The following is a 23,959-nucleotide window of genomic DNA, read 5'->3' as shown; positions in this document are numbered from 1 at the left end:
TTAACATTTTATGTGTCTAATAGCTGGACTAGTAATGTGGTTCCACAGTACAAGCACAGCCAGAGGCAAGGCCCGAGTAGGGAACAAAACTGTGGTCTCCGCTTCACTAAACAACTGATATTTAGAGCAACCAAAAGGTCAGATCCTGCCATCATGCCATGCCAATCAAGAGGCCTTGCCTAAATTACTGCAGTGAGGCAGTTAGGACTCAGTTATTAAGTAGGCTGTACTGTATCATGCAAATATTAATTATATGATTTTCCAAACTGTGTCGATAACACAAAAAGGGGTGGTACCAGGCAAAAAAAACGGTGTACCTTGAAGATAAACAAACACTGTGTCACGCCCTGACCATAGAGAGCCCTTGTTTCTCTATGGTGTAGTAGGTCAGGGCGTGACTAGGGGGTGTTCTAGTTTATAATTTCTATGTTGTGTTCTAGTTTATATTTTCTATGTTGGTGTTTTGTATGATTCCCAATTAGAGGCAGCTGGTAATCGTTGTCTCTATTTGGGGATCATATTTAAGTAGCTATTTTTCCCACCTGGGATATTGTTTTGTTTGTGCATGTGCACCACGTTTAGTTGTTCGTTTATTGTTAAATTTTGTTTTGTTTAAGTTTCTCTTTGAATTAAATTTATGGAACTCAACATCCGCTGCGCCTTGGTCCCGTTCTTACGACAGCCGTGACACTCTGAGTGTACACATATATGCACACACACACACGCACACACGCACGCACGCACGCACACACACACACATACACACACACACACACACATACACACACACACACACACACACACACACACACACACACACACACACACACACACACACACATACACACACACACACACACACACACACACACACACACACACACACGTTTGTTTTACTATCCTTGTGGGGACCAAACAATTGATTCCCATTTAAAATCCTATTTTCCCTAACCCTTAACCCTAAACCTTAATCCTAACCTTATCCCCAAACTCCTAACATTAACTCCTAAACCTAATTCTAACCCGAACCCCTAAGTGTAAAATTGTTTTTTTCCTTGTGGGGACCAGTGAAATCACTTGTCCCAATTTTCCTTGTTTTACTATCTTTCTGGGGACTTCTGGTTCCCAAAAGGATAGTATAACCTAAAACACACAAACAGAGACACAAAACACAAAATGACACAAAATGTGGGCCATGAAAAGCAACCATGTGTTTCTTCTTCACAGCCATATGTAGGTTGAATTCTCCACTATTAGCTTCACTTCAAAGCTCTTTTTTTGTGTGCTGCGCTGGTCCTCTGGGCTCTTCCGTCCTCTTTTCAGGCTCGCCTGGCATGAACGGCTATGCAGTGAACGGGATATCAATTACACAATGAAGCTGTGTGAGAAAATTGCCATAAAAACGTAATGCCCTGCATAGAGTTGTCCTCGACAAAAGCCTGCTAATTAAGGATGTTAAGTATTGAACATTTCAATGATATTAGCGCTGAATTGTTGATATAGTAAACAATTGTATCCATTGGGGAGATTAAGAGAAAACATTATCATGACCTATTTATTTTATACAATCATGCTTCTTCATGAGCCAAATTCAGTAACAAGGTTGAATGAGATGATCCTTGATGTCTTTGAGAGAGGAAATAGTGCCATTCATTGCCTGAATAATTTAATGAAGTTAACACAACATGCTAGCACTTGAGCAGGGGGAACCAAAAGTTTTGAAGCCACTCATCCCTTATACAATGGCTGAGGACAACGTGCAAAGAACAAAGTCATGCGGGGGCCACATGGAGAGAGAACAGGGTGAATTATATACATGTGGAGAGGAGACAGAACTCTCTAAAGGCAGCTAAGCATTCCTGACAGGTGAACAATGTCAGGAGAAAACAATGGGAGGTTCGCCAACATGGTGACAACAATAATCCTGAGCGTTTATCTCTGCCAAGGCCTGCCTGATACTACCCTAAGGGGAGGGGAGGACATATTTCAGCTACTCCCTAAGGAGATAACCACTTTACAAACCGCTCGAGTTACCAGGCAGCTAGGATAAATAAGGGCCAATGTAGTTGCCAAGAAGCCAGAGTTGCATTGCTGTTTGAGGGCGTTATCTTTACACAGCTCTAATAGAACTAATTCATACATCACAACGGTTATGTTTGAGTGTGCTTGTGTATTTGTGTGTGTGCGTGCGTGTGTGTGTGTGTTTTTAGAGTGTATCCGCGACCTTTAGAAATCCAATAATTGCCAAACAACATTTCTTGCCACATGGCTCCCCGATATAAAAGCTTTATGTAAGAAGAGAGTGCTATCGAAGAAGGGGAGTCATTTCAAAACAAACCCAATCTTGACCTTTCGGGCAGTCATTTTCTGCTATAATATAGGGTGTTATATAGAGAGTTATCAAAGACAAGACGGAAGTTATATTCTGCAGGAGACCCATGCTGAGTTCCAGTGGTTTTAGCATCAGCAGCAGAACCATGCTAATCCTGCTGTTCTCCCTCCCACTACACACTCCCAAAGCTGTTATACTTGATCCTCTGGGACACAGCTGTGTGTGTGTGTGTGTGTGTGTGTGTGTGTGTGTGTGTGTGTGTGTGTGTGTGTGTGTGTGTGTGTGTGTGTGTGTGTGTGTGTGAGTGTAATTTACAGTACTTTGACTTTTTGTTCAACTGTATACAGTATTAGTAATAAGACCAATACTGAGCTCCCTGTCCTTGTCTACAAGTTTATCCACGTTCTCCAACCATCAAATTTCAAAGTGTATTTGTTGCTCCTGCTGCTCTGCATCATTCCATTTCTCTACATTTTGAAGTTAAGGGTTAAGTTTAGGCACTCATTCCAAATGGTTATGGTTAGGATTAAGTTTGGGATAGGGTTAAAAACCACCCCAAAGAAAGCCAATGCCACTACAGGGATCGAACACGTAACCTTATGATCCAGAGTCATGGGATTCCCCATCCAACCTTATCAACAAAGTCCTAGCAGAACCCAAGTCTACTTTATCGTAATAGAGCTTACTGTTGCCCCTAGTGGCCGGTTTTGAAGGCATTTCCCAAAATCCACAGGATTTCGACGTCAATCTTGAACAACCTGGCTGGTACTATTAGGAAATCACTGTCTAAGATATGGGCATTATTGTGAAAATAACAAACTTTCCCTTTTCCCCTGCAGTAGGCTACTGTAGTAGCCAACATGTTCTATCATCTCTATGAGAGGGAGGGAGAGAGAGAGAGCGATGAAGAGAAAGAGAGGAAGAAAGAGGTGAGTGTTCACGTCAAGAGAGAAAGATAAAGAGAGAGTGTTCAGAGAGCGTTCATGTGGAGGCGTTGTCCCCTTAAGCGTCTCCTTTCACATTCAGATCACACTCACTCAGCATGCAGTGAGCATGCCGAGGTGTTGCAGTGAGCAAGGAAATGAGCAGGGCCGATGTGAGCCTCTAATTGGCTCAAGGGCCATGGCGCAGCGTGTGGCAGAAAGCGGGTCAGCTGTGGCACACTGACATGGACACAGTACCCCCCTCAGATAGGGCCCTGTGTTAATGAAAGCCTCTTGCGCAATGCCGGGTAACACTCCTCTCTTTCTTCCCCCATTTCATGGTTCTTGCTCATTCCCCAGCTCTCACTCGCTGCAGCCTACATTCTTTCTCTCGTCTATCATTTTTCTTTCTCTCCTCTGTCACTGTTTTTTCATCATCTCACTCTCTCCTTGTTTCTTTCTCATCATACGTTGCTCAATGATTCATGAGTAAGGCCCTCTCTCATTCTGTATCACTTTGTCGCCCTCAGTACCTCCTCTTTATCTCACTCTGCACCTCCCTTTCTCAATCTTTCTGATCCTTTTTGTTTGCTCTCTTTGCAGTGTCTCTTTCTCCTCTCTTCTCTCTTCTCTTGCTCTTTCTGTGTGTTTGGCTGTCCCTCTGTCTATTCCATGTCTTCGGCTCTTTAAGCCTTTGGTTCCTTCTCTCTGTCTATTTTTGCAATGGCGTCTAAAAATGAGTAGGGCCATTGAGTGGCTAAGGTCTGGCCCTCATTGCAAAATGAATCTTTAGAAAATTACACAAAGGCCAACTGGAGCTCGCCGTAAATCTGTGGCTTAGAGTGTTTCATTTCAGGGCCACAGTGGGGAAGAGCTGACACAGGGCTTCTTCTCTGGTGGCTGAGAGAGACACACAGCTCAATTTATCTATTTTTATGTCTTTACCCCCGTTAGCCATCTTAGTATCCCACAGGAGCTAACAAGTGAGACAAATGCCTCAGGTTACACTTCTGATAGGCAAAACATTAAAGATGGAATACTTAAAGATGGAATCCAATGCCAGTGAAACTGCCAAGTCCGTTTGTGATATTCCAACAGCAAAGACGCTACTTCAAATAATGAACACTGTTTAATTATCATTGCCCATCATTGCATGCGCCGTAGAACAGCAGAGTATGTACTATGTTTCTTTTTTTTACCTTGATGCTCAAGTTCCACTCCACCGTTGAATAAACAAAACAAAAACAAAAACAACAACAAATGCGACTAAGGCGGCCAGTGGCTCCGTTTCTCCTAATGCGGATCTCAACTTTAATGGTGAAACTGCAACATCCATTTACGATATTACAACAATAAAGAAGATACTGGAAACAACGCACACTGTTTTGTCTGTGGGACATCATTTCATGTGCGATAGAACAGCAGCATCTGAAGAGTTTATTTCCAAAATGCTGTATCCACCAATTTTTTACATTTGTGTTTTTTTCATCAGAGATTACTGGTTATGTCTGTTAGTTGGCATTTCTTCTTAGCCAAGATAATCCATCCACCTGACAGGTGTGGCATAGTAAGAAGCAGATAAAACATGATGATGTTTACACAAGTGCACCTTGTGCTGGATACAGTAAAGGGCCACTCTATAATGTGCTGTTTAGTCACACAACACAATGCCACAGCCGTCTCAAGTTTGAGGGAGCGTGCAATTGGCATGCTGACTGCAGGAATTTCCACCATCATGTCTCTACCATAAGCTGCCTCCAACGTTGTTTTAAAGAATTTGGCAGTATGTCCAACTGGGAATCACAACCGTAGACCATTTGTGAGGAAAACGGGGCCTGTCTCTCCAGTGGGTGGGCCAGTGGGTGGGCCTTGCTCCCAAGTGAGTGGGCCTATGTCCTTCCAGGCACACCCATGGCTGCGTCCCTGTCCAGTCATGTGAAATCCATATATTAGGGCCTAATGAATTTATTTCAATTGACTGATTGTCGTATATGAACTGTAACTCAGTAAAATCGTTTAAATTGTTGCATGTTGCATTTTTATTCTTGTTCAAGATATATACAGTGCCCTCCATATTATTGGAACTATACTCTAAAAGTTTAGATTTGAAACCAAACAATGGCAATACGTTTACAGTGCTTTAATTTGAGGGTATTTTCATCCATATTGGGTAAACCATTTAGAAATTAGAACACTTTTCGCACATAGTCCCCCCATTTTAGGGGAGCATAAGTATTGGCACATGTGTATTAAAGTAGTAAAAAGATTGCTAACCTCACACCTTACATAAGTATTCAGACTTCTTGCACGTTAATTTGTTGAAGCATTTTACAGCCTTACAGCAGGGATTACAGCCTGGAGTCTTCTTGGGTATGACGCTACAAGCTTGGCACATCTATATTTGGGGAGTTTCTCCCATTCTTCTCTGCAGATCCTCTCAAGCTCTGTAAGATTGGATGGGGAGAGTCGCTGCACAGCAATTTTCAGGTCTCTCCAGAGATGATGAGATGGGTTCAAGTACGGTCTCTGGCTGGGCCATACAAGGACATTCAGAGACTTGTCCGAAAGCCACTCCTGCGTTGTCTTGGCTGTGTGCTTAGGGTCATTGTCCTGTTGGAAGGTGAACCTTCGACCCAAATCTGAGGTCCTGAGCGTTTTGGAGCAGGTTTTAATCAAGGATATTTCTGTACTTTTCTCCAATCATCTTTCCCTCAATCCTGACTAGTCTCCCAGTTCCTGTCTCTGAAAAAAATCATGCCACTGAAAAACATCCCCACAACATGATGCTGCCACCACCAAGCTTCACCGTAGGAATAGAGCAGCGTTTCCTCCAGGCGTGGCGCTTGGCATTCAGGCCAAAGATTTCAATCTTAGACCAGAGAATCTTGTTTTGCATGGTCTGAGAGTCCTTTAGGTGACTTTTGGCAAACTCCAAGTAGGCTGTCATGTGCCTTTTTAGTGAGGAGTGGCTTCATCTGGCCACTCTACTGTAAAGGCCTGATTGGTGGAGTGCTGCCGAGATGGTTGTCCCCTCTGGAAGGTTCTCCTATCTCCACAGAGGAACTCTGTCTGAGTGACCATTGGGTTCATGGTCACCTCCCTGACCAAGGCCCTTCTCCCCCGATTGCTCAGTTTGGCCAAACTTCTTCCATTTAAGAATGATGGAGGCCACTGTGTTCTTGGAGACCGTCAATGTCAAATCAATTAAATATACCACAGGTGTACTCCAATCAAGTTGTAGAAACATGTCAAGGATGATCAATGGAAACAGGATGCACCTGAGCTCAATTTCGAGTCTCATAGCAAACTGTATGAATACTTATGGAAAAAAGGTATTTCTGTTTTTTATTTTTATTACCTTTGCAAATATGTAAAAAAACAAAACAATGTTTTTGCTTTTTCATTATTGGGTATTGTGTGTAGATTGATGGGAAATTTTAAATTTAATCAATTTTAGAATAAGGTTGTAAAATCACAAAATGTGGAAAAAGTCAAGGGGTCTGACTACTTTCCGAATGCACTGTAATTGACAGAGTGAAACGAAGGAAGCCTGTACAGAATACACATTTTCCAAAACATGCATCTTGTTTTTAACTGGGCACTAAAGTAATACTGCAAAACATTTGGCAAAGAAATGTACTTTTTGTCCTTCATACAAAGTGTTATGTTTGGGGCAAATCCAATACAACACATTACTCAGTACTACTCTCCATATTTTCAAGCATAGTGGTGGTTGCGTCATGTTATGGGTATGGCTTGTAATTGTTAAGGTCTGGAGAGTTTTTTGGGATAAGAAATAAAACGAAATGGAGCTAAGCAGAGGCAAAATCCTAGACGAAACTTGGTTCAGTCTGCTTTCCACCAGACAGCGGGAGATTTTTTTTTTTTTATTCTCCAAAAATCTTTATTTGCTTTATGGGGTAATGGGGTAATGGGGTAATTTCTATTGTGGACAAAATAATCTGAAACACAACCGAACAAAGCAAAGCAAATGCGTCCAACAAGTGTGTAGGCAAACACTTGGTGTAATCATTGTATGCTAGGAATATGGGACCAAATAGTACATTTTTGACTACTTGAATACTTGTGAAGACTTACTCATTCATTGTAGAATAATAGTGAAGATATAAAAACTATGAAAGAACACATCTAGAATCATGTACAACCCAAAAAAAGTGTTAAACAAACCAAAATATATTTTAGATTCCAACCAAAGTAGCCAACCTTTGCCTTGATGACAGCTTTGCACACTGTTGGCATTCTCTCAATCAGCTTCATTAGGAATGCAATAACAACAGTCTTGAAGGAGTTCCCACATACAGGTATGCTGAGCAATCGTTGGCTGCTTTTCCTTCACTCTGCGTTCCAACTCATCTTAAACCACCTCAATTGGGTTGAGGTCATGTGATTGTAGAGGCCAGGTCATCTGATGCAGCACTCCATCACTCTCGGTCTTGGTCAAATAGCCTTTACATAGCCTGCAGGTGTGTTTTGGGACATTGTCCTGCTGATTATAGTCGCACTAAGCGAAATCCAGATGGGCTGGCATATTGCTGCAGAATTCTGTGTTAGCCATGCTGGTTAAGTGTGCCTAGAAATCTAAATTAAACACTGACAATGTCACCAGCAAAGCACCCCCACACAATCACACCTCCTCCTCCATGCTTCACGGTGGGAACCACAGATGTGGAAATCATCTGTTCACCTACTCTGCGTCTCACAAAGAAGCAGAATCCTTCTTGGCCCAAGCAAGTCTCTTCTTCTTGTTGGTGTCTTTAGTAGTGGTTTCTTTGCAGCAATTCGGCCATGAAGGCCTGATTCACGCAGTCTCCTCTGAACAGTTGATGTTGAGATGTGTCTGTTACTTCAACACTGTGAAGAATTTATTTGGGCTGAAATTTCTGAGGCTGGTGATGAACTTATTCTCTGCAGCAGAGGTAGCTCTGGGTCTTCCTTTCCTGTGGTGGTCCTCATGAGAGCTAGTTTCATCACAGCACTTGATGGTTTTAGCGACTGCACTTGAAGAAACTTTCAAAGTTCTTGATATGTTCCTCAATGACTGACCTTCATGTCTTAAAGTAATGATGGTCTGTAATTTCTCTTTGCTTATTTAAGATGTTCCTGCCATAATATGGAGTTGGTCTTTTACCAAATAGGGCTATCTTCTGTATACCATCCCTACCTTGTCACAACACAACTGATTGGCTCAAATGAATTTAGAAGGAATGAAACTCCACAAATGAACTTTTAACAAGACCCACCTGTTAATTGAAATGCATTCCAGGTGACTAACTCATGAAGCTGGTTGAGAGAATGCCAAGAGTGTGCAAAGATGTCATCATGGCAAAGGGTGGCTACTAGGAAGAATATCAAATATATCTTGATTTGTTGAACACTGGTTACTACATGATTCCATGTGTGTTATTTCATAGTTTTGATGTCTTCACTATTATTCTACAATGTAGAACATAATAAAAAATAAAGAAAAACCCCTGAATGAATGGATGTGTCCAAACATTTGACTGGTACTCTATGTAACGTAGTTATTTCAATATTTCATTCTTAAATACATTTGCAACATTTTCTACACACATGTTTTCACTTTGTCATTATGAGGTATTGTGTGTAGATGACTGAGTGAAGACAATCTATACAGGCTGTTACACAACAAAATTGTGGAATAAGTGAAGTGGTACAGTATGAATACTTTCTGAAGAAACTGTATATGAAAATACATGTCCTTGATGTTTACTGATCATGACAAGCATGCAGTTACTTGCTGAATAACTCTGATGATAGAGGTAAATGTGGAATAATCAGAAATGTGTAGTTCTGAATATGTTCTTCAAAAGGTGATGATATTAAAGCCGAATAGTTATAATATTTATTTACCATTCCCTTGCCAACGACACATAGTTGTCAATGGTCTTAGCGGAGCTGGGGGACCCCCCCCAACCCCCCCCCCCCCCAGCAGCCAAATCGAACGCTCTGCACCATAATTTGACGTTTTAATGATAATGATAACTGATATCATAAATGTATTATTTGTACATTTCTTTATAACAAATTTCATCTTTTGTTACATTGGAGTGTGTAAAACCCAGCAGTACAACTAATTTCTCTAATTTCTTTAATCATCAATAAGAGAACATGTAGGCAGCAGTTTACTCAACATTAACTTCTAGTAAGTATGCACCGTGTGCCTAAATCTCTCAAATGTTCCAAGCTATTGCAGACATGGTCAGACATAATTCAATTGAACAGATAACAATTGAAAAACACCAACAATACGTTAGCCTCTAAATCATTTCTGGCATTGTTTGACCTCAGTTTTCCGGAGACACCCAGTGCCTTCGATGCAGCAAAGTTATTGATATAGCTAGGTGTGTAAACGATGTGATGGAATGGGGGGGGGTGATATCTTAATCAATTACCAACACAGGAAATGCATGCAGCAAGGACTGAATCATACAGCCGCACATTTCCACTTGACAAAACAACTAAATACTGTTCAGTATACAATTCTGCTGGGGCAGGTTTCTAACTCTCTAAGTGCTGACCTGTCAGTTGCGGGATTGGGTTGTCCATAGAAGAGAGGGATCAGGGAATCATGAATAAATATATAAATAAGGAGTGGATTTGGCTTTGGCCACAGTTTGGCTATGCACAGACAGGTTTGAGACAAAGGAATTATGACATTTTGTCCCACGATTGAGCTTTGATTGGCTGTAGACATAACCCACTGGGCACACCACGTCATTTAACTGTGGAACTTTGGGTAATATTTGGTTGAGACATTGATCAATAAGATTTCAACCTTTATTCACCCACCCCAAAAAATACAGCCAGAATTTTGTTGAATTCCCAATGTGTTATCGCTATGCTTTCAACCGTCTAAAGCACAACCAAATTCCAATGGAAAAACATTGTCGGATTTTTGGTTTAGTTGTCATCTAAATGTGTCATCACTTCGCTTACAAACCATTTAAAGCACAAACATGTTCAAACGGGAACGCAATGTCAGATATTTTTGTATTTACACAACAACTTAATGTTTTATAACTGTGCTTCATCTAATAGCCCCACCAAATGACCTCAATTGAAGTTGATATTCCATTAAAAGTACATAGTGCAAGTGATCAATGTTGTTTAAGATTCTGCACAGGTTAGTAGAAGAATTGTGAAGATCTCCACATGCCTGTGACCTTTGCATGCTGTCTTGAACATGCATGCTTTCTATGATTACATAAGAAGACATTTAGTAAAAGTAATCTCAAAATGTGGCTATGGATGTGTGTTATTCATTTTAAGGCTGAATAAATACTGTTACATAAGTTTGTAAGATCGCCTTAACTTTAAGGCTATTAACTATATTTCGAAAGTAATATTGAATTGTTTTTGGTTGACAACGCAACCAAATATCAACATTTAAAAGAGATGTAATCTAATACTTGGATAGTTTCATCAGAGCCTCCGGCTTAATCTTATTATTTAACTTAGATGTTTGGTTGAGATGGAAACATGAATCCAACATAAATTATACATTTTTAGACAAACCGACATTAAAGCCAAACTAAGTCAGTGGGGCACAGATAGAACTATTAAAACATAAGTCACATCTCCTTCAAATGTTGATATGTGGTTGCATTGACAACTAAACATAATTCAATATCTAATTTGTCTACAAATTCATATTGGATATATTGGATTCATGTTTCCTTCTCAACCAAAAAGTTAAATTAAAGAATAGGACTAAATCAAATCAAACTTCAAGTAAATGTTTAGTGTTTAGTGTTATTCTTTAAATTGAATTTTTGATTGAAATGGAGATGAGAAACTTGAAGATTACATTTTAAATCAACCAAAGCTTGACACTCTAGGCCTATATATACTGCCTATTTTTAGCTTACTGATGAGCTTTGAGGGCCCTATGATGTTGAACGCTGAGCTGTAGTGAATGAATAACATTCTCACATAGGTGTTCCTTTTGTCCAGGTGGGAACGGGCAGTGTGTCGTGCAATAGAGATTGAATCATCTGTGAAGCTGATGATTCAAATTGGAGTGGTATGCAAATTGGAGTGGGTTTCTGTGATAATGGTGTTTATGTGAGCCATCCCCAGCTTTTCAAAGCACTTCATGGCTACAGACGGTAGGCATTTAGTCATTTAGGCAGGTTACCTTAGTGTTCTTGGGCACAGGCAATATGATGGTCTGCTTAAAACATGTTGGTATTACAGACTTGGACAGGGAGAGGTTGAACATGTCAGTGAAGACACTTGCCAGTTAGTCAGTGAATGCTCGCAGTACACATCCTGGTAATCTGTCTGGCCCTGCGGCCTTGTGAATATTAACCTGTTTAAAGGTCTTACTCACATCTGCTGTGGAGAGTGTGATCACACAGTCTTCCAGAACAGCTGGTGCTCTCATGCATTTTTCAGTGTTACTTGCATCGAAGCGAGCATAGAAGTAGTTTAGCTCCTCTGGTAGGCTCGTGTCACTGAGCAGTTCTCGGCTGTGCTTCCCTTTGTAGTCTATATTGGTTTGCCAGCCCTGCCACATCCGACAAGCGTCAGAGCCGGTGTAGTACGATTTCAATCTTAGTCCTGTAATGATGCTTTGCCTGTTTGATGGTTCGTCGGAGGGCATAGCTGTATTTCTTCCAGGTTAGAGTCCCGCTCCTTGAAAGGGGCAGCTCTAGCCTTTAGCTCGGTACAGATGTTGCCTGTAATCCATGGCTCCTGGTTGGGGTATGTACGTACGGTCACTGTGAGGATGACGTCATCGATGCACTTATTGATGAAGCCAATGACTGATGTTGTGTACTCCTCAATGCCATCGGAGTAATCCCGGAACTTATTCCAGTCTTGTAGCAAAACAATCCTGTAGTTTAGCATCTGCTTTATCTGACCACTTTTTTATTGATCTAGTCACTGGTGCTCCCTGCTTTAATTTTTGCTTGTAAGCAGGAATCAGGAGGATATTACTATGGTCTGATTTTCCAAATGGAGGGCGAGGATGACGTTTGTATGAGGTAGTCATTCAAAAATCATTTTAAACTATTTTATTGTAGAGACTCAGAGCTACAAAATGGTATATCATTCACTGCATTTGAGTAAAACTGGGAAAGTAATTCTGCTTTTAAAGTTGATCAACTTGTAAACTCACTTTTGAGAAAATGGCCTTTGAATGTTTTGGTATCTAGTGAGGAGATCTTCTTTGTCTACACCCATTCAGCATCGTTCACACCCTCTTAAGCTTTAGCCCCACCAATCTCGTTTAACTCTCGGAGCGTACAGTTGACGCTCTGGCCGATGATTGAATAACATGAAAACAGCCTAACCAGCTCGGCTGGCAACAATTTCATTACGCTTTTTTTGCAGACGTTTACTTACTAACGTGCTCAAATAGACAGAAGCCTTCTATATGGCAGACCAATCCGAACTCATCTCTCGACTGCCACCTGAACCCTCGCCAGAAGGCTCATTACTTCCACCACTGGATGACTCAGAGGTCACATGACCTCCTGCTCGACACTGAGGAACAAACCAAACATGCCTGGTCCCAAATCGGTTTCTGTTGCCGAATCGTGATGATAACCATAGGATTTGGCAAGACCTGGAGCCAGGTTAAACCAAACACATCGTCCTGTGTATAATTCACCTCCATGCCTTTGTTTGAATACCCCTCTACACGCATAGATGTTTCTGTACACTGGGTGATGGAGTGGGCTGGCAGGCATGACCTTCTAATCCCAGTTTTAGGGATGCTACTGGTCCAAGGACAGAATAAATGGCTGATGAGGAGACATTGTAGTGGCTGTAATGACAAATTAGACTTGCTGCTGTCTTGTCCAACATGACGAATAAGGCAGTTAGGAAGACCAGGCTAGGCCTATATAGTTGAGTGCAGTGCCTGTCTGTGCTGTGCAGGGGATACTTCATCTCTTGAGCCTTTTAGTCTAATGCCTTTTCTGCTCTGACTGACATTCAGGCTAGCAGCCTCCACTGGCAAGCACAACAGTAAGGACACTCTGACCATTCATGACACAGCACCAAACAACACTCAACCCAGAGATGAGAGTGAACACATCCTAGCAACAGCATACAGTGCCTTCAGAGAGAATTTAGACAGATTTACTTTTTCCAAATTTTGTTACGTTACAGCCGTATTCTAAAACGTATTAAATAGTTTTTCCCCTCATCAATCGACACACAATAATGACGAAGCAAAATGGGTTTTAGAACTTGTTGCTAAAAAATAAAGATAAATAAAAACTAAAATATCACATTTACATACTGTAAGTATTCAAACCCTTTACTCAGTACTTTGTTGAAGCACCTTTGGCAGCGATTACAGCATCAAGTCTTCTTGGGTATGACACTACAAGCTTGGCACACCTGTATTTGTAGAATTTCTCCCATTCTTCTCTGCAGATCCTCTCAAGCTCTGCCAGGTTGGATGTGGATCGTTGCTGAACAGCTATTTTCAGGTCTCTCCAGAGATGTTCGATCGGGTTCAAGTCCGGGCTCTGGCTGGGCCACTCAAGGACATTCAGAGACTTGCCCTGAAGCCAATTCTACATTGTCTTGGCTGTCTGCTTAGGGTCGTTGTACTGTTGGATGGGAAACCTTTGCCTCAGTCTGAGGTCCTGAGAGCTCTGGAGCAGGTTTTCATCAAGGATCTCTCTGCACTTTGCTCCGTTCATCTTGTCCTCGATCCTGACTAGTCTCCCAGTCCCTGCTGCTGAAAATCATCCCCACAGCATGATGCTGCTACCACCATGCTTGACCATAGGGATGGTGCCAGGTTTCATCCAGAGATAATATTGTTTCTCATGGTCTGAGAGTCTTTAGGTGCCTTTTGGAAAACTCAAAGCAGGCTGTCATGTGCCTTTTACTGAGAAGTAGCTTCCGTCTGGCCACTCTACCATCTATGCCGAGTGCGGCATAGATGGTTGTCCTTCTGGAAGGTTCTCCCATCTCCACAGAGGATCTCCAGAGCATTGTCAGAGTGGCCATCGGGTTCTTGGTCACCTCCCTGACTAAGGCCCTTCTCCCCCAATCGCTCAGTTTGGCTGGGTGGCCAGCTCCAAGTAGAGTCTTGGTGGTTCCAAACGTGGTTCCAAACGTCTTCAATTTATGATGGAGGCAACTGTGTTCTTGGGCTCTTCAATGCTGCAGAAATGGTTTGATACACTTCGCCAGATCTGTGCCTTGACACAATCCTGTCTCTGAGCTCTACGGACAATTCCTTTAGCCTCAGAGCTTGGATTTTGCTCTGACATGCACATGTGCCTTTCCAAATCATGTCCAATCAATTGAATTGTAGAAACATTTCGAGGATGATCAATGGAGACAGGATGCACCTGAGCTCAATTTCAAGTCTCATATCAAACGGTCTGAATACTTATGTAAATAAGGTATTTCAGTTTTTTATTTTTATGACATTTTCCCAAAAGTTTTAAAACCTGTTTTCACTTCGTTACTGTGGGGTATTGTATGTAGATACCTGAGGATTTGTATTTATTTAATCTATTTTAAAATAAGGCTGTAATGTAACAAAATGTGGAAAAAGTAATGGCGTCTGAATACTTCCCGAAGGCATTGTATATCTTCACAGCACATAACACTTTAGAGAGTTAAAATGAAGGGAGGATGTCATCTCTGCACTATCACTAATATACACCATGATAAATAATTTGTGCCAATGCACAAGAGCTCAGCTTTGACAAACTGCTTATCAATATGGAACACGAAAGGCAGTGTATAGATATAAAAAGGCTCCTTTAAGGTGGCTACATTTGTTTTACAATTTTAATGGGGTAGATCAGCTTTAATTTTGCAGAAAGATTGTAGCTTCCATCAATGTGACTGTCTGCATCATTTCCAATCCCCCATGTAATGTTTTGTAAATATATACATATATAGATGAGATTACATTTGAAATTAACTGAAAGTGAGAGGTTGTAATCTGAATGAAGGGAAAAAGGCCATTCTTGAACATTCGGTGAGACATTCTTACTAATTTGCTAGAGTACCAGTTCGGATTTAATAAGTAGAACTTTTGTATGACTGAAGCCTTTAGTGAGAGGTCTAATGCTTTAATATTTAATCTGCCCATATTAATTATACAAACAGGCCCGTTTAATTTTGTCTGGTTTGCCGTTCCAAATGAAGGGAAAGATTTTTTGCTCATATAATTTAAAACCCGTCACTAGGTGTAGGTAAGGCCATAAGCAAATAGGTACAGTTGAAGTTTACATACACTTAGGTTGGAGTCATTAAAATTCGTTTTCAAACCACTCCACAAATTTCTTGTTAACAAACTATAGTTTTGGCAAGTTGGTTAGGACATTCCAACAATTGTTTACCGACAGATTATACCTCTTATAATTCACTGATAAATTCACCACATAAATAATTGCCAAAATAAATCATTCTCTCTAATATTTTTCAGACATTTCACATTCTTAAAATAAAGTGGTGTTCCTAACTGACCTAAGACAGGGAATTTTTACTAGAATTAAATGTCAGGAATTGTGAAACTGAGGTGTATGTAAACTTCCGACTTCAACTGTAAATTACGATATGACTAAAGAGTTAATCAGGGTGATTTTTCCACAAATAGACAGGTATTTTTCTTTCCATAGTAGCAAGATCGGATCTATTGTTGCTAACTTTCTATAAAAATGTATTGCAGCGAGATCATTTCTTTGAATACCAAGTATGTCCACATCACCGTCAGACCGTTTAATTGGTAAACTACACAAGTTGTATTTCTTTGTGATCCAATAAGTAATATAGTATACTTTTTTTATATCATAATTTGGTTGTAATCCAGAGTGGTTAGAAAAAGCATCTAAGATCCTTGGAGGAATCTAAATTGGCGATAGTGGACAACCTTGTTTTACTCCTCTTGACAGTTTAATACTTTCTGAGAAGTAGCCATTATTTACTATTTTACACCTGTGGTTACTATACATAACTTTAACCCATTGTATAAAAGAATATCCAAAATGGAATATTCCAGGCATTTATGTATAAATTTCAATTGTACTTTACCAAAATACTTTTCAAAGTCAGCAGGCCTGGTTTCCCAGATTTTTCATAGTGTTATATTTGTGTTATATATTATAGTTTCCAGTACTTGTCTTATATTATCTTCAACCCATCATCCATGTAAAAAACTGATTAGGATGAATAATATCCAACAATACCTTTTAAATTACAGTATATGCGCTATGCATTTTGCTAAATGGCCTAGAATTATTTTCCTCCTGTTTCAGTAATAATTAAATCAGACTTTCTTGTTGAGTATCTGATCATCAAAAAATGGTCATAGGAGTGGTTAAAACATACTAATATTGGTCCTCTGGGTACATCAAAAAGTTTTGGTATACCTCAACTGGTATGCCATCCAGCCCTGGAGTTTTCCCGGACTTAAAGGCTTGAATTACATCAAGAAGTTCCGCCTCTGTAATTTGGCTTCACATGAGTCTTTCTGTACAGATGTTTGTTTTACATTATTAATATAAACAAATCCATACAATGAATTTGGTTAGTGGATATGAAGGAGACTGAAACGAAAGCATATGCTTAAAGTACTTTGTGTCCTCTTTCAAAATATTGAATGGTGAATCATGGGTGACTATAGAATTTGTAAGAAGTTTCTGTAAATTATTTTTGGTAGCATTTCTAAGTTGAAAATCTTAAAGGAATTTGGTGCATTTTTCCCCAATATTCCATCAGTTCACTTAATTTTTATAGTACATTGCACTATATCTTTCTTGAATTAAGTTCCTCAATTTCTTTTTGTTTTTCCTCTAACATATTCTGTGCCTCTATAGTACAGTTTGTATTGCTATATATCTGTACTGTTAGTCCTTTTATTTGCTTTGTTAATATGGACTCTTTTGACCTAAATTGCTTTAGTTTTAGAGATGAGTATTGAATTGTATGGCCACTAAAGTCACATTTAAAAGTGTCCTTATACAATAAGGGGATCTGCTCTACCTACTATTTTATGTTGGAAAAAGTCAGTTATAAATTCTTCTGTCGTAGATAAACGTTATCCTCCAATAGGCTTTCATTGTCCAATATCCTCGCCCAAGTGAAAATTCTGTAAGAGTAATGTATATGACAATTATTTGATGGACCAGCAATGTTGTCACTCTTTTGAAATGCATGCTGCGTTTTAGAGCAGGACCGATATCAATTCATATTTAGCCATATTTTTGCTATCAGATGACGCTACTCTTTGTTATTTGTTCCAACCATGCTATAACAAAAATACATTACTTCAAGGGGTTATACATAAGGCCTTTAATAATACCCTTTATGAAACCAGTCATCACAACTTCATGGGTGTTGCATTATCAAAAGTGTTATAAATGCCTTATTTACAGGAGGAATTTACACCATCAATGAAAGTGTTAACTCACTCTAACTTGATATATGGACATTGTGGGAATGCCTGTAGCTGAAAAGCTTGTGAATTCATTTTTTTTGTCCCATCTTACACCTGATATCAGGCCTGTTGGCCAGCATTTTTGTAGTAATTGTGTGTGTGTCCCTGTGGTTGGTGTTGTGGTTTAAAACTGTAATGCTATTTTCATGATATCAGTGCTTAGCACACCAAGCAGTCTTTACATGTCCCATGGTGATGCTATTGTTTCCTTCTGCTGATGGGCCTATAAAATTCTCTGAAATATATTTGGCAAAACAAAGTGGCAGTAACCTCTTTCTCTGACAGGTTAAGAGTCTGCCAGTCAGGAGTGCAAGCTGGGTGGGAGGAAAAGGAAGGGGTGGGTGTAGAGAGGCAGAGGGTAAGAGAGAAAGGAGATGAAGAAAACAACAGTGATAGGATGAGGTTATAGTGATAAAACAAGAATGACAAATATGACGAGAAAGATGAAGAGATAGAGGGAGGCACGTCTGAGGCCTATGTCACCCCCCAATACCCTACAGACACACACACACACACACACACACACACACACACACACACACACACACACACACACACACACACACACACACACACACACACACACACACACACACACACACACACACACACACACACACACACACACACACACACACACACACACACACACACACACACACGTAGTCCTATCACTCAGCTCCTCAGTCATACCACACAGCAGTGCATGCATTGAGCTCTCTGTACTGTGTGTCCCAGTGTACTGTGCAGGCAGCTAAGGATGGGGCTTAGCGTGCGTCAGCCAGAAGCATGGCAACATATGTGCCATTATTTATAGCCAGCAGATCCTCTGAGAGGCCCAGCCCAGGGGCTGCTTAGAGAGGTGTTATTTGAGAGCACAAAGACCTGTCTGCGTCGGTGCCATCCAACCCAACCCGCAGGACATTTCACAATGAATACTGAAGTTCTTCTTGAAAAATTAAGTAATTCAATTCGATTCAATTGACCAAAAATGACAACTGCATCAGGAATCAAGTATACTTATTAGAGTGGTTGTAATGTAGTCATTTGAAGACAATTATAAGAATACGTGACTGTTTACAGAACTGCTGCATTTACAGTATATACACATAGGCACCCACGATACAGATGGGGAGGAGGGGATGGATTCATATGAATGCATGAGTTAGCAATACAGATGTCTTATAAAGAAAATCGGTTCCCTGATGGTTGCAAGTATATTGAATGTTTTGCAGTAAAGATGCAAGGCACATATTCAATGTTGCCTACCTTAAATGTAAACAAATCTCACGTGGGGTACCTAATATGTGATTACCAAGAGATTAGCAGTTTGATTGAGCTACGCCCAGCATTTGTTTCACACACAAGGCAGCATACATTTTAAAATGACGGAATCTAGCTCTGGTCTTATTGGCTGTCACTTAACCTCTCCACCACATCATGGTGATTTGAGCTAGGATCTCCATGCATGTGTCACCATGGGTTTGGAGTGTGCTCGTGAGTTGTATGGTGTAAAATGGTTCATGCTAAGTCAATTAGAGGCACGCCTCTAATCCCTGTAAGGCAAACGCCATCTCTTAAAACAGCAGACAGTGGGTTCGCAGTAAGCACTATAGCGAGGTTCCCTTTCCCTCTGTATGGCCTGGCGTGATGTTGTAGTGAGCTCTGGCCATGAACAGCTAGCACCGCCAGAGAAGGAGTTAGTGTTCCTGCATGCACAGTACACGTATTAGAGCTATTGTTGGCCCTGTATTCGCAGGGCTTTCTTCCCTCTGTAATACACTTCACACATACTGTACTGACCAACCCATCTGTGGACTGACACACACAGCTCTGGCAGGACTGAGAATCTAGGAGCAGTGCCACAACTATCTTAGAAGCAGAACTGGAGGTTTGGAGAACATGTTGTGGAAGGTGCTCATTATTTTTCTTCACACATTCTTGAACTTGCGGCTGCATGGCGTTTGACAGGAGAGTGCAGGTCATCAACTAGATACTGGACACAGAAGCATGCCAATAGTGCCCAAGAGTTCATCTGACTCTGGGGAAGTAGATAAAGGGACTCATTGCCAGAATCTGAAAGTATCCCTTTGATTCTTAAGAGTCTAAGCCGTTAGAGGGGAGGGTCACAAAAGTTTGAAGCCCAAACGGTTCGTACGCTACAAACAGAAGTTGGAACTTTGACGGTACCGAATTCAGACGAGTCCCGTGGGACTTGCAGTTTCTAGGCCAAACCGTTCAGAAGCTACAGAGGTGTCCGCGAGAAGAACCCTTTTCGGGATGTCCCATGTTGTTACAAACATCGAGGTGGCTCGGCCACCTTCCACCGCAGATTATCCCTTGGCAGGGGATAAAAACTGACAGTGAAGTGATCCAATGTGTAGAACTTCTCATTTATTTAAAATTTGTTCTAAATAGATTTATAGTTGGTATTGTAAAAATCCATACCGTTTTATGGATCCATACCTTAAAATACCTTAAAATACAATATATCGGCCAGCCCTAAAAAACACATTAGAATGATACAAATTGGACAAATGACTTGTGGCAAATGCAGGCATGGGTATGTACAAATTGGACAAATGACTTTAATTGCATAAGCGCTTCAAATGGAGAGTAAAAAGAATGAGCTACATCAATACCCAACACATTTTTTGGTGTTTCTTTTCAATGGTGCTCTTTCCATCCACACCACTAAATGGAACCCATCCTATTCAGGATGACTCCACATTTTGAATCAGATTACTTTCCCAGAAGTACTTCAATGTGTGAAATTGGGAGGCCTTTTCAAGAACTAGTGAATACTAGGGCTACTCTGCAAGTACCATAAACACAGTATCCAGTAGTGTTGCTTTCCCAAGTTGACTAATCTTAATAGATTGATGAAAGGTCACCAGAAATTCCAGACATGCAAGCAGTTCACTCTTTAGTCTGGGTCACATGTGTATTATGCATTCATGCACAGGAGAGTGCAAAATTGGTTCATATGTTAAGGTCAAAGATGGCTCCAAATTGTTAACATGCCCAGATAGTCAGTAACATGCATTTAGAAATCTTCGTTAGTCATACAATAACTGCCGTTCATCTGCACTGGGGTCTTACTAAGATAACTGGGGTCTTACTAAGATAATAATCATGTCCAATTCCAGTCCCCTAAAAACGTATACTTGTATCTTTGCCTTACTATTAAATAATCGAAAAACTGAATTAATATGGGTATTGTTATCTTACATTCGGGTTTGATCATGGGTGTTGAATATTAGTTAATGTTTCAGGCTACAATAGCCTATCAATGGGGCATGGATGCGACTAGGGTAGGGGCGCGGGTGAAAAATGATATAATGCAGAAATATATCCTAAACAACAACAAGAGTAATTCCATCTAACATCAAAATATTTAGCAAATAATGGCACAATGATTTACCACAAATTATTAGAACATGTTGATAATAATTTACTATGCATAAGGGCATGAGAAAGTATGTTTAGACAAATTAATGGACTTTTCAATGTGCCATTCTAACGACTTGATAATGATTAAACCTCACCCAAAACGGACAGGTGCTTTTCTTACCATTCATGGCAGGCGTTTGTCCATCGTGTATTCTACCAAGGAGATGTTGCATGTCTTCGGCGTTTTTATTTTCACTTCACCATTATTCCAAAATCGTTTTTAATTTCCAATATAGGCTAGCCTACTGATCGCAATCCCGACCTTTTTCACCACCGGCTCGCTCTGTGGATAGCGCGCGTTCGAAAGCGACTCATTCAGTGCGAGACAACCTCTCCAGTCTCTCAGCAGTTTGAAAGACGGGCACTATATTGGTGCAGCGAAACTGGTCAAATGTAGGCTATGTTGAGTTATTTCAATCAAACTCGAACGCTCACTCAATTTGACTGTAATCTATAGTTCTGATCTATCGTAATTCGTCCTTACTTGAATCGATTTCCATTCGTCCTTAAAATACTTGAAAAATAGCACAGGATTAAAAGCATACCAGGACAAATTAATTAAAAAGCAATATCCTATTGTTCAATTCAGAATTAGTTGATTTTTGGCAAAACACCTATACCAGATAATTTTGCGCTCCGAGCGAAACCTTGTAGAAACGAGTAGCCCAATCCTCTGCAACAATCACACAAGCTGTACACCGCGGCACAAAGGGGATAACGCAGAGCAGCAGATAGCTGGTTGAGGTATTTAGGTGGCACGACCAGCCTGCGTCTCGGTAACCGCAGGAGAGACAGGCAGTGAGAGACTTGAGAGGAAGCGCTCATTCGCCCCCAACAACACTATTATAGTCAGGGTTCCATCTAAACTTTGACCAACATTGACCGCATATTGCGCATTATCGTCCTCTTTGTCGCACATTCAATCTTTTTACAGCCTAATGAAACGATAAGTGGGTCTATAAGCGTGCATTCAGAAGATGATGCCAAATGCATTGGTTGAAATGTCACATTTGGAGTCATAGTTAAAACATTAGGCCTAGATATTTTAATATAAATAGATTTAAGTGATTCAAGATTGAACATGCTTGCATTTAACAGCATTTAACAAAGTGATTTTCGGTCCTCCGTAAAATTGCGAGGGCGACACACAGGCCACTTGCAATAGTCTGAGTCAGAGTTTTGCAATATCATTTCACATGTCACTTGCTTTATTTGTGTTAATTTTATGTTTTCAAATGGCGCAAATACCCCCAATCATAATGTTATTCTTTCATAAATACACACAGAAAAAAAACCGTCATATATAGTGCCAAATGAGGGTTGTAGGCTAACCATAGCAGATTGTGGTGCTATATAGAACCCTTTTTGTAAGGTTCTATAAAGAACCATGTTCATAAGGTTCTACATGGAATGTTTATGGTGCTATAAAGAACAGTTCCATAAAGTTCTATAAAGAACCATAAGAAGGCCCCTTTATTTGTTCTTTATTGTACATTCATGGAGAATGGTTCTATATTTTTAGTTATTTAACTAGGCAAGTCAGTTAAAAGAACAAATTCTTATTTTTAATGATGGCCTACCCTGGCCAAACCCAGACAACGCTGGGCCAATTGTTCCCCGCCCAATGGGACACCCTATGAGATGTGATGCAGCCTGGATTTGAACCAAGTACTGTCGTGACACCTCATGCACTGAGATGCAGTGCCTTAGAATGCTGCCCCACTCAGGAGCCCAATTTTAAAGGCTCTACAAATAACCTTTTCAAGAACAATACAGCGTTTTTTATTCTGGTTTAACATGCTATTTGTTAAAATTCCATAGGTGTTAATATTGTATTAATTGACAAGTTGAATAAGGTTTGGTAGCTCTGGGACAGCTGATTTGGTCAACATTTCTCAATTGAAGCAATTGAAGACTTGAGTCTTTCACAAGACAGCAGAACTGGCCATGGTCATATTCAGTGCTGTGAAAAAATATTTGCCCCCTTTCTGATTTTCTCAATTTTTGTATTTTTCTGTCACTGAATGTTATCAGATCTTCAACAAAACCTAATATTAGATAAAGGGAACCAGAGGGAACAAATAACACAGCAATTACATACTTGACATACTTGATTTCATAAACAAAGTTATGCAACATCCAAAGCCCCTGTGTAAAAAAGGTATTCGCCCTCTTCAAATCAAATCAAAATCAAATATATTTGTATAGCCCTTCTTACACCAGCTGATATCTCAAAGTGCTGTACAGTAACCCAGCCTAAAACCCCAAACAGCAAGCAATGCAGGTGTAGAAGCACAGTGGCTAGGAAAAACTCCATTGAAAGGCCAAAATCTAGGAAGAAACCTAGAGAGGGACCAGGCTATGAGGGGTGGCCAGTCCTCTTCTGGCTGTGCCGGGTGGAGATTATAACAGAACATGGCCAAGATGTTCAAATGTTCATAAATGACCAGCATGGTCAAATAGTAATAATCACAGTAGTTGTCGAGGGTGCAACAGGTCAGCACCTCAGGAGTAAATGTCAGTTGGCTTTTCATAGCTGATCATTGAGACTATCTCTACCGCTCCTGCTGTCTCTAGAGAGTTGAAAACAGCAGGTCTGGGACAGGTAGCACGTCCGGTGAACAGGTCAGGGTTCCATAGCCGCAGGCAGAACAGTTGAAACTGGAGCAGCAGCACGGCCAGGTGGACTGGGGACAGCAAGGTGTCATCATGCAAGGTAGTCCTGAGGCATGGTCCTAGGGCTCAGGTCCTCCGAGAGAAAGAAAGAAAGCAAGAAAGCAAGAA

At 40.5% G+C, this 23,959-nt stretch overlaps 1 protein-coding gene across 1 annotated transcript in view; it reads right to left on the bottom strand.

The window, feature by feature from the left end:
* LOC109900298 (leucine-rich repeat and fibronectin type-III domain-containing protein 2) overlaps positions 1-21,901 on the bottom strand; it is a 163,622-nt gene extending 141,721 nt beyond the window's left edge. Inside the window, exon 1 of the mRNA XM_020495991.2 lies at positions 21,297-21,901. The gene's annotated coding sequence lies outside the window, so the exon portion shown is untranslated. The remainder of the gene's footprint in view (positions 1-21,296) is intronic.
* Positions 21,902-23,959: the final 2,058 nt, after the last annotated feature.

The sequence above is a fragment of the Oncorhynchus kisutch genome, linkage group LG12 (genome assembly GCF_002021735.2).
Source record: "Oncorhynchus kisutch isolate 150728-3 linkage group LG12, Okis_V2, whole genome shotgun sequence".
NCBI lineage: Eukaryota > Metazoa > Chordata > Actinopteri > Salmoniformes > Salmonidae > Oncorhynchus > Oncorhynchus kisutch.
This window is presented reverse-complemented; position numbering and strand designations above follow the sequence as displayed.